The sequence below is a fragment of the Lepus europaeus genome, unplaced genomic scaffold (genome assembly GCF_033115175.1).
Source record: "Lepus europaeus isolate LE1 unplaced genomic scaffold, mLepTim1.pri SCAFFOLD_3_1, whole genome shotgun sequence".
Lineage (NCBI taxonomy): Eukaryota > Metazoa > Chordata > Mammalia > Lagomorpha > Leporidae > Lepus > Lepus europaeus.
In genome coordinates this window covers 2746967-2757047 of record NW_026909276.1, presented here as the reverse complement: position 1 = coordinate 2757047, position 10081 = coordinate 2746967, and positions in this window count along the sequence as shown.

The following is a 10081-nucleotide window of genomic DNA, read 5'->3' as shown; positions in this document are numbered from 1 at the left end:
CTCAATTCTCATCATTTTAGTTAGAGGTGTCTGTGAGACACTGCACAGGAACTATCCCATAGGTGGCACCAGCATGGGGACTTTGAGTCTGTGATTCACACAGAAGCCAGTGCTCATAATGCAAGCACAGTCCACCCTGCGGTTGCCATTGACCAAGGTATAAAAGAAACATTTCTCACTGGCACAGGGGAAGTCAAGGCATTTGTGAGGTTTGGGTCCCGAATACCCTGTGGCTGTTCCTAAAATAGTAGTAGTACTTGCTGTGGACCTGAAGACCACAGCCAAACTGCCAAAATAGATCTAGGATAGGAAAAGTTTACAAGTCCAAAGGGAATGGCCATAGGGCTGCAGATGGAGAGGGTGGGATAGAGTCTGCCATTAAATTAAGGGGACTCAAGCATTCACAGGAAGATTCAGCAGGGATGAGAAAGTAAGAAATCACACACAAATTATATTAATGTTAATTTATTTTACTTGTGTCCAACCTCATTGCAAAATAATAATCGAGGCAAGGAATGTTATCCACTGCATTAGTTCATATGTAATGTACTTTGTTCTCTCTTTTGATTACTGGTAAGTTATATATATTTATAAAATTTGACCAAATAAAATCATTGAAACATTACCCCGCTAGTGGTTATTACATATTAATAAATTCATATATTTATAATAAATTGCATTGAAAATCATTTTCAATTTCACTTTTCTTTTTTTTAAACTTTTATTTAGTAAATATAAATTTCCAAAGTACAGCTTATGGATTACAATGGCTTCCCCCCCCATAACTTCCCTCCCACCTGCAACCCTCCCATCTTCCACTCCCTCTCCTATTCCATTCACATCAAGATTCATTTTCAATTATCTTTATATACAAAAGATCAATTTAGTATATATCAATTTAGTATATATATATACACCCACACAAAACATAAGGTGTAAAATACTGTTTGAGTACCAGTTCTAGCATTAATTCACATTGAACAACACATTAAGGACAGAGATCCTACATGGGGAGTAAGTGCACAGTGACTCCTGTTGTTGACTTAACAAATTGACACTCTTGTTTATGGCGTCAGTAATCTCCCTAGGCTCTTGTCATGAGTTGCCAAGGCTATGGAAGCCTTTTGAGTTCGCGGACATCAATCTTATTTAGACAAGGTCATAATTAAAGTAGAAGTTCACTCCTCCCTTCAGAGAAAGGTACCTCCTTCTTTGATGGCCGGTTCTTTCTACTGGGATCTAACTCACAGAGATCTTTAATGTAAGGTTTTTTTTGTTTTGTTTTGTTTTCTATCTTTTTTTTTTTTTGCCAGAGTGTCTTGGCTTTCCATGCCTAAAACACTCTCATGGGCTCTTCAGCCATATCTGAATGCCTTAAGGGCTGATTCTGAGGCCAGAGTGCTGTTTAGGACATCTGCCATTCTATGAGTCTGCTGTGTATCCTGCTTCCCATGTTGGATCATTCTCTTCCTTTTTAATTCTATCAGTTAGTATTAGCAGGCACTAGTCTTGTTTATGGAATCCCTTTGACAGACCTATCAATATGATCAATTGTGAACAGAAATTTATCACGTGGACTAGTTAGATGGCATTGGTACATGCCACTTGATGGGATTGAATTAGAATCCCCTGGCATGTTTCTAACTCTACCATTTGGGGCAAGTCAGTGAGCATGTCCTAAATTGTACATCTCCTCCCTCTCTTATTCCCACTCTTATATTTAACAGAGATCACTTTTCACTTAAATTTAAACACCTAAGAATAATTGTGTGTTAATTAGAGTTCAACCAATTGTATTAAGTAGAACAAAAAAATACTAAAAAGGATTAAGTATTAAGTTGTATATATCAACAGTCAGGACAAGGGCCGATCAAGTCACTGTTTCTCATAGTGTCCATTTCACTTCAACAGCTTTCCTTTTTGGTGCTCGGTTATTTGTCACTGATCAGGGAGAACATATGATATTTGTCCCTCTGGGACTGGCTTATTTCACTCCACATGATTATATTTGATCAAGGATCCAAAACCAATCCCTGGAGTAAGGACAGTCTATTCAATAAATGGTGCTGGGAAAACTGGATTTCCACTTGTAAAAGCATGAAGCAAGACCCCTACATTTCACCTTACACAAAAATCCACTCAACGTGGATTAAAGACCTAAATCTATGACCCGACACCATCAAATTATTAGAGAACATTGGAGAAACCCTGTAAGATACAGGTACTGGTAAAGACTTCTTGGAAAAACCCCGGTGGCAAAGGCAGTCAAACCGAAAATTAACTATTGGGATTGAATCAAATTGAGAAGTTTCAATACTGCAAAAGAAACAGTCAGCAAAGTGAAGAGGCAACTGACAGAATGGGAAAAATATTTGCAAACTATGCAACAGATAAAGGATTAATAACCAGAATCTATAAAGAAATCAAGAAACTCCACATCCACAAAAAAACAACCCACTCAAGAGATGGGCCAAGGACCTCAATAGACATTTTCAAAAGAGGAAATCCAAATGGCCAACAGATACATGGAAAAATGTTCAGGATCACTAGAAATCAGGGAAATGCAAATCAAACCACAATGAGGTTTCACCTCACCCCGGTGAGAATGGCTCACATTCAGAAATCTACCAACAACAGATGCTGGAGAGGATGTGGGGAAAAAGGGACACTAACCCACTGTTGGTGGGAATGCAAACTGGTTAAGCCACTATGGAAGTCAGTCTGGAGATTCCTCAGAAACCTGAACATAACCCTACCATACAACCCAGCCATCCCACTTCTTGGAATTTACCCAAAGGAAATTAATTTGGCAAACAAAAAAGCCATCTGCACATTAAGGTTTATTGCAGCTCAATTCACAATAGCTAAGACCTGGAACCAACCCAAATGCCCATCAACAGTAGACTGGATAAAGAAATTATGGGACATGTACTCTATAGAATACTATACAGTAGTCAAAAACAATGAAATATCATTTGTTTTCCCTGATCGGTGACAACTGAGCACCAAAGGAGAAACCTGTTGAAGTGAAATGGACACTATAAGAAACAATGACCTGATCAGCTCTTGTCCTGACTGTTGATGTACAATGTAATACTTTATCCTTTTTAGTATTTGTTGTTGTTGTTGTTCTAGTACTAGTGGTTGAACTCAGTAATTAACACACAATTATTCTTAGGTGTTTAAATTCTAACTGAAAAGTGATCCCTGTTAAATTTAAGAGTGGAAAAAGAGAGGGAGGAGATGTCCAATTTGGGACATGCTCAATCGGACTTGCCCCAAATGGTGGAGTTAGAAATGTGCCAGGGGATTCCAATACAATCCCATCAAGGTGGCATGTACCAATGCCATCTCACTAGTCCAAGTGATCAATCGCAGTTCACAATTGATGGCTCTGATAGGTCTAAGAGTCAAAGGGATCACACAAACAAGACGAGTGTCTGCTAATACTAACTGATAGAATCAAAAAAGGAGAGAAAGATCCAACATGGGAAATGGGATACACAGCAGACTGATAGAATGGCAGATGTCCTAAACAACACTCTGGCCTCAGAATCAGCCCTTAAGGCATTTGGATCTGGCTGAAGAGCCCATGAGAGTATTGTAGGCATGGAAAGCCAAGATACCATGAAAAAGAAAAAAAAAAAGAAGAAGACCTAAATGAATGATCTCTGTGAGTGAGATCCCAGTGGAAAGAACGGGGCCATCAAAGAAGGAGGTACCTTTCTCTGAAGGCAGGAGAGAACTTCCACTTTGACTATGACCCTATCGGAATAAGATCAAAGTCAGCGAATTCTAATGGCTTCCATAGCCCTGGCAACTCATGACTAGAGCCTCGGGAGATTACTGACGCCATGAACAGGTGTGTCAAATTGTTAAGTCAGCAACAGGAGTCACTGAAATCCAGTCATTTTCAACAAGATGGAGGAATCCGGAACACATCACTTTTAATTTTTCAAAGATATATTTTATCATTTACTTCAGAGGTCGAGTTACAGATAGAGAGCAGGGAAGACAGAAAGGTTTTCCATCTGCTGGTTCACTCCCCAAATGGCCACAATGGATGGAGCTGGGCCAATCCAAAGCCAGGAACTATGAGCTTCTTCTGGGTCTCCCACATGGGTGCAGGGAACCAAGAACTTAGGCCATCTTCTACTGCTTTCCCAGGCCATAGCAGAGAACTAGATCAGAGGTGGAGCAGAGACTTAGTCCACTATGCCACAGCATCAACCCTTCAATTTCCATTTTAATTTGAACACATACGATATCTAGCAATCTTAGCTATATATGGTTATAAAGGATAGAATACAGATTTTTTAGATGAAAGTATATTCTACATAAATCCTTCTACTAGTCATAAATTTGAAAAGTACATACTGTTCTTGTGTACACATACACATACTGCATTCAATTACAAATCTGTGCTATCACATTTCTGAAAATATCAGTCTTCCCTTAGGAGAAGTATTTGAAGCTTTTGCATGTTTATCACATGCTCATCACTGTTCTCTGCTCTCCTTGATTTTCCATAGACAAGTTGTAACAGTCTGGCTAGCTCAACTGAGTGACAAAACCATATGGCTCAACCTTGAGATCTCAGCTCATTACTCACCAAGCATGTGACTTTGGATATTCACTCATTTTCTTAAAGCAGAAATTTCTTCATTTTCAAATTGCAGATAATAAATCTTGCTCCATCTTAAGATTTCTCAATAATTAGTTTCCTTGTGCCTATAAACTGGTACTTAGTAAAGTGTTTGGCTCAGTGGGTGCTCTTTGTCAATAGTAACATGAATTTTCTTCTGGATACACTAGAGAATAGGGTAGTTTTTTCCAAAGTAAAATGAGGAGCGATCTTTGCACAATTCCTGGATTCTTGGGTCATTGATTGACAATAAAATCACTCCTGTGGCCGGTGCCATGGCTCACTAGGCTAATCCTCTGCCTGCGTCGCTGGCACCCCAGGTTCTAATCCTGGTTGGGGTGCCAGATTCTGTCCCGGTTGCTCCTCTTCCAGTCCAGCTCTCTGCTGTGGCCCAGAAAGGCGGTGGAGGATGGCCCAAGTGCTTGGGCACTGCGCTCGTATGGGAGACCAAGAGAAGCACCTGGCTCCTGGCTTCAGATCAGTGCAGTGCACCATCCATAGCGGCCATCTGGGGGATGAACCAATGGAAGGAAGACCTTTTTCTCAGTCTCTCTCTCTCACTGTCTAACTCTGTCTGTCAAAAAAAAAAATCACTCCTGTGGAGCTTTGTGGACAGAAGAGAATGAAGTGGAGGAAGATAGAGCCAGCTCAGTGAACTGCAAACCACACTGATTTCCTCCTTGCTCACCATCACCTGGTGACACACATACCCTCTGCTTCTTTCCACGATCAGTCAAAACAGAAAGATTTGTCCTGTCTTTGGTCTTCTGTATATAAAGTCAATTAAAAACAAATCTTAATGAAAAATGGAGTGAGAGAGGGAGCGGGAGGTGGGATGTGAGATGGGAGAGGAGGCTGGAAATGGGGAGCGAAAACTCTATATCCCTAAAAGTTGTACATGTGAAATTTGTATTCATTAAATAAAAACCTCCAACTTTTTTTTTAAGTTTATGGAAAATTCACTTTATCTTTTAATTCCATTTTTCACAAACTTCTTGGAGTCCCCTTGTACATACAAATTATGAAATGATCAAGGACAATCAAAGTAACTTATCTATCACCTTACATAGTTTTTGGTTTTTTTGGACAGGCAGAGTTAGGCAGTGAGAGAGAGAGACAGAGAGAAATGTCTTCCTTTTCCATTGGTTCACCCCCCAAAATGGCCACTATGGCCGGCATGCTGCGCTGATCCGAAGCCAGGAGCCACGTGCTTCTCCTGGTCTCCCATGCGGGTGCAGGTCCCAAGCACTTGGGCCATCCTTCACCACCTTCCTGGGCCACAGCAGAGAGCTGGACTGGAAGAGGGGCAACCGGGACAGAATCCGGCACCCTGACTGGGACTAGAACCCGGGGTGCCGGCACCGCAGTCGGAGAATTAGTCCAGTGAACTGCGGCGCCGGCCTCCTTACATAGTTTTTAAAAGAATGTAGGATACGAAATAGCTGTGAGTATCTAATAGTTTATTTATATCATTACTGGCCTGTATATTAGGTATCAAGGAGTTGATTTATCTCCTAACTGCAAATATGTGTGGTTCAACTAACATCTTCCTATTTCTTTTAATCTCAGCCCCTGACAACCACTATTCTATTCCATGATTAAGTTTGACTTTCTTAGATTCCACAAATAAGGGAAGACTGTGTGGTATTTGTCTTTCTGTGTCATATTTCAAGCAACCTAATGTCCACATTCATACTTTTGGATCCATGTTATGACAAAATCCCTGAATTTCTCTTAATGTTGAATGTGATTCCATGATTTATCTGTTTTTCTCTATTCATTTGTTGACAATGTTTTTTCCATATCTTGTTCTTGTGAATAATGCTCATATGAATGTGGATGGGCAAGTGTACCTTTGAGACAGTCATTTTATTTACTCTGGATACACATCCAGTAGTGGAATTCCTTTGTCATTTGTTCCATTCTTAATTTTGTTTGATATACCTCGACAGTGTTTCCCATAGTGAATGTAACAATTTCTATTCCCTCAAACAATTTATGTGTTCCCTTTTCTCCACATCTGGTCCAATATTTGTTATCTTTTTACTTTTTTAATTATTTTAATTTTTAATGAAATAATTTAAAATATTTTAAGTAGTACGAATTATTTCTCAATAAATATATTAAAATATAGTTTTAAATATTCTAAATATATACAATAAATATATTTCTTCTGTGAATACGAAATTCTCAAAGTAATTAAAATAATTTCTGAGAATTACCCTAATTTTGCTATCTACCTCTCTCTGTCATTATATTTTTTAAAGATTTATCTATTTATTTGAAACAGAGTTACAGAAAGGCAGAGGAATAGAGAGAGAGAGAGGTCTTCCATCCACTGGCCTACTCCCAAAATGGCTGCAACAGCCAGAGCTGGGCTAATCCGAAGCCAGGAGCCCAGATCCTCCCTCAGGTCTCCCACAAGGGTGCAGGGACCCAAGACCCTGGCTATCCTCCTCTGCACTCCCAGACAAAGCAGAGAAGTGGACTGGAAGTGGAGCAGTCGAGTCCTGAACTGGCACCCACATGGGATGCCAGCACCGCAGGTAGCAGCTTCACCCACTGCACGACAGCACTGCCCCCCATCATTATTCTATGATATTCCTTCTCTTTATAAACTATCTTAATAGTGATAAAGAGGAGTTTTAGTATAACATAATGAAAAGAACAGTGGATACTCAATAATCTTTTGATACCTTGAGTTTCAGATCATTGCAAAAATTCACACAAGTATCACATATCTTCATGCCTGAGTAGTGAATCTTGTTTGGTATTGAGTTTTGCTCACATTTCGAATTCTTCTAACCTTGCTTAGTTAGTTGCACTTGGAATTGTACAGGGCAAACACCTAATTGCATGTCAAAATTCTCAATGCATTGTCAGAGAATTCTGGAACAAAGAACTTTAAGGAATCTCCTCACTCCATTGCCCAGGCTTGAAATGAAGAAGTACATATACCATCTTATGAATGAGTGTACTCTTTTCTTTTTCACGCTTCCTTATCTTTACATGCACTGTCCACCATGCCTGGAATTCTTTTAACAAGGTTAATTGCTTCATTTTTTATTTTAAAATGATGCACCAGGGGCCAGCACTGTAGCACAGCAGTCAAAGCCCTGGCCTGAGCACCAGCATCCCACATGGGCACTGGCTCCAGTCCCAGCTGCTCCCCTTACAATCCAGCTCTCCACCATGCCCTGGGAAAGCAGCAGAAGATAGCCCAAGTGCCCAAGCCCCTGTACCCACATGGGAGACCCAGAAGAAGCTCCTGGCTCTTGGCCTCGGATGGGCCCAGCCCTGGCCACTGAAGCCATCAGGGGAGTGAATCAGTGGATTGGAAGACCTCCCTCTCTGTCTCTACCTCTCTCTGCAACTCTGTCTTTCAATAAATAAAACAAACCCCCCCCCCAAAAAAAATGATGCACCAAATTATATAAAATACTGACCACTCACAAGTGTGTTTTTTCAATTACTGGCAAAAATTGCTCCTTGAATTTCAAACCCCATGCCTTGTCATATATAGAAATAGAGTTTAAGATAATCTTTTCAGATTTTCTAAAAAACAATCTGTTTGAATGAGTGTCAGAGAGAGGGAGAGACACAGAAAGAAATACCTTCCATCTGCCGGTTCACTCCCCAAATGCCTGCAACAGCCAGGATTAAGTCAAGCCAAAGCCAAGAGCCAGGAACTCCATTAAGGTCTCCCAGTGGGTGGTAGGGCCCAAGTACCTGGGCCATCATCTGCTATCTCCCAGGAACATTAGCAGGAAGCTGAATCCGAAGTGTGAAGTAGCGAGAATCCAGGCACTCTGTGGGATACAGACATTCCAACTAATGGCTTAGCTCACTGTGCCATAATATCTGCCATTTTTAGATTTTTAAAGTAGTACTTTGATTATATATAGGAAAGAGTGTAGAAGGGAAAAAGATTCATAGTGCTTCTCAGAGACCAGAGAAAAATCAAGGTTTATGTTTTAGTATATATATTCTTTCTGTCTCTTAGGTCTGAAGGTTTTATTTTTAAAACAGTTAATACACAGTATAATTGGTATATATGGTTTTACATCTGTTTTCATTACTTAACCCTGTGGTATAAGCATTTTTCCCTGCCATTCAAAAGAATTTGAATATATTTCTAATGACTAGGCAATCCAACTTGGAGATCACCAGTTTCTTACTTGAGGCTATTAAATTTTTTCCCCAAAAGTTAAAAAGTCTTTGAGTGCTCTGTGAAATTAATGAGTCAAAAGCTTTTGTTCTTTGGGAATATTTTAACGGTTTCTAGAACTATCACTGGTAGATGAGAGTACTCATCTCACAGTAACTCCAGGAACACTAAATATCATTGGTTCCTTAAATATTTGCCAGTTATATTTTTAAGTATTCTTTCAAACTAATAAAGGCTTTATTTTTAAGGTAAAACATATAACACTGATACATCTCCAAGACCAGTATAAGAGTTCAGTGGGTTTTATGAAAAAGAAAATTGTAAGTGATCAAACTAAAATTGGAACCACCAAAGGAATGACCATTGATGATGGTGACCAATGTATGCAGTGTGTGCTTGTCTAAGAGGTTGTTTTATGTTTTCATCTATGTGAAAACACATGATAGGAGAGGAGAAATGCAAAGAAGGTAGCAGATAGTCCAAACTTTAAGAGTCTTTATACACTACAATGTACTCTCCTGCTTTGGATAATTAATCAGTAGATCATTTTATAAAGATTTTAATACCAAGGAACACATCCAAAAGTCTAAAATAGATTAGGTTACCCCTAAAGTTCTATAGGTGAGCAGCAGAGCAAAAAATAGTTTGTTTTTTCAAAAGCCAAATTTCACAGTAGTGGCACTAAATCTAACATTATATTCTTGCAATAGAAAAGAAGATGGCGATCTTAATCAAGGCTGATCCTTTTCATGTTGTTCTGGAACTCTTGTCCATGAATTCTCTGCCTCTATCAAGTTCCTCAGTCATTTTCTGAAGCTCCTCATTATTCAAGTTCTCACTCACCTGATTGTGTGAATGATTCAGATTTCTGATCCTTACCTTTTCTTTTTTAAAAAAAATATTTATTTATTTGAAAGTCAGAGTTATACAGAGAAGGAGAGGCAGAGACAGAGAGAGGTCCTCCACCCACTGGTCCACTCCCCAAATGGCTGCAGCAGCCAGAGCCAGGCTGATCCAAAACCAAGAGCCAGGAGCTCCTCCACCCCTAGGTCGCCCATGAGGGTGCAGGGGCCCAAGGATCTGGGCCATCCTCTGCTGCTCTCCCAGGCCATAGCAAAGAGTTGGACTGGAAATGGAACAGCTGGGACTTGAACTGGAGCCCATATGGGATGCCAGCACTACAGGCGGTATCTTAAAAAACTACACCACAACACGAGTCCCTCCATATCTTCAATTTCATCATCACTGAAGAGCTTGAAAGCTTTCAG